A 2,613-nucleotide genomic window follows, 5' to 3' on the forward strand; every position below is an offset into this window, starting at 1 on the left:
ATGATGTGCTCAGGTGTGGTTTTATTTTGCTTTATTCTGCTTGGAGTTCAGAGGCAACCACAGGCAATCCCAGTGCTAAAACTCTACAGACCCAGACTACAGCCACCACCCTCAGCTCTACCCAGAAAAGGCTGTGCAGTCCCCGTACGACCACACAAACTGTCTCTCTGTGAAAGTAGCTTAGGGAGAACTAAGGTACTGTCAAAGCTGCCTGGGCTTTATTCACTCCTTAATTTGACAATTAATTTCACACACATTAATGGAGTTTTTCTCACATTCCAGACACTAAGCGAGGTGCTGGGTATGGAGGAGAAACAGAAAGATGACAAAAACTTGGTTCCCACACTCAAAGAGCTCACAGCCTGGTAAGCAGAAAGGTGGTCCTGCATTTTGCTCTGGACCACCAACCTAGATGAGGGAAAAGGCTCTGAGGAGTTCCATGGTAATGCTGCTTGGAAGTGGAGTCTGAACCCAGGACTCCTGCCTCCAAGATTCACGTCCACCCTGTTTCATTAATGCCAATTGAAGGGCACTGTTTATCTTGGGCACCCTGGAAGAAGCCCCCAGCTAGTTTCCTATTCCCTTCCCCAGGGATCTGCCTGTGTAGACAGTCCTCCCTCCTTCCCCATCATCCAAACCATTCTTGATTTTGGAATCTGAAACAGTTCAGATTTTGAAGATAAATGACGATAACAGCCCTACCTCATTCCACATTACTTACAATTTTGTTCTTGATGCCTTCCAGAGCCCACTCCCAACCCAGCGCTCAGTTTTGTTTGTTTGTTTGTTTGTTGTTGTTGTTGTTGCTGCTGCTGCTGCTGTTGTTTTGAGATGGAGTTTCACTCTGTCACCCAGGCTGGAGTGCAATGGCGCAATCTCGGCTCACTGCAACCGCCACCTCCCAAGTTCAAGCGATTATCCTGCCTCAGCCTCCCAAGTAGCTGGGATTACAGGCACCCACCACCATGCCCAGCTAATCTTTGTATTTTTAGTGGAGTCGGGGTTTCACCATGTTGGCCAGGCTGGTCTCAAACTCCCGACTGCAAGTGATCCACCTTCCTCGGCCTCCCAAAGTGCTGGGGTTCCAGGCATGAGCCGCTGCACTCTGTCTCTGTTTTGTTTTGCTTTGCAGATGCCATCTATTAAGGACACCCACCTCAAATATGGTAGTGGAGAGTTTCTATTGCATGGAGCCTAATAGAATCATGTTTTCTGGCAAGGAAAAGGGAAATTAGCAAGCATGGAATGGGAGGTTTGGATGCTGTCTTTTGGCCAAGAAGCTCACTCTCACCTACTCTACAATCAAGACTGTGAAATGCCCTGGTGTACCCATCACACTGGAAAAGAAGCAAAAAGGCAGATAATGTGAAGTACCAGCAAGTGTGCAAGGAAACAAGCCTTCCCATGCACGACTGATGGGACAGGGATGGCTATTCCCTCTGAGAAAGAATTCTCTATTAAAATAAAAATGATAGAGATGTTTTGTTCAGTCATCCCACATCTGGGAATCTATCGTACAGAAATCAAAATTCCAGTGTGTAAGAACTTATGTTCAAGAATATTTGCTGAAACTATTTTTGTAGTGGTAGGGGGAAAAAAACCAGAAACAATCTGAATGTCCCTCGATAAGGAAATGTGGAATACATTTCAGCACATCTATACTCTAGAATTCACCATGTAAGTTTGTTGCTAATGTTTTATTGTGATAAAACACACCATCTTAATCATTTTTAAGTGGGCGGTTCAATGGCGTTCAACTAATTCCCAGTGTTGTGCAGCGATCACCACCATCCATCTCCAGAACTTTCCATTTTGAAAAACTAAAGTTCTGCCCTCATTAAACACTAGCTCCCACTCCGCCTTCCCCAGCTCCTGGCAGTCACCATTCTACTTTCTGTCTCAAGAATTTGACTCCTCCAGGGACCTCATATGAGTGGAATCACATGATGACTGGCCTGTTTCACTCAGCATAACATCCTCGGGGTCCATCCATGTCATAGTAACTGTCGGAATCCCCTGCCTTCCTAGGACGGAATAATATTCCCTTGTATGGATGGACCACGTTTTGTTCACTTATCCATCAATGGACACTTCAGCTGCTTCCCCATTTTAGCTATCATGAATAACGCTGCTGTGAACCTGGGTGCACAAGTATCTCTGAGACTCTGCCTTCAGTTCTGCAGGGTAACTGCTGGCTCATACAATAATTCCATCTCTAAGTTTCTGAGAAGTGATATGGCTACTGTTTTCCACAGTGGCTGCACCATTTCACACTCCCACCAGCGTCTCTCATGCAATTATTAAGAAGAATGAGGGCCGGGCGCGGTAGCTCACGCCTGTAATCCCAGCACTTTGGGAGGCCGAGGCGGGTGGATCACAAGATCAGGAGTTCAAGACCAGGCTGACCAACATGGTGAAACCCCGTCTCTACTAAAAATACAAAAAATTAGCCGGGCATAGTGGTGCATGCCTGTAATCCCAGCTACTCAGGAGGCTGAGTCAGGAGAATCACTTGAACCGGAGAGGCGTAGATTGCAGTGAGCAGAGGTCGCGCCACTATACTCCAGCCTAGGTGACAGAGTGAGACTTGGTCTCAAAAAAAAAAAAAAAAAA

The sequence above is a fragment of the Rhinopithecus bieti genome, unplaced genomic scaffold (genome assembly GCF_001698545.2).
Source record: "Rhinopithecus bieti isolate Rb0 unplaced genomic scaffold, ASM169854v2 scaffold_63361, whole genome shotgun sequence".
Lineage (NCBI taxonomy): Eukaryota > Metazoa > Chordata > Mammalia > Primates > Cercopithecidae > Rhinopithecus > Rhinopithecus bieti.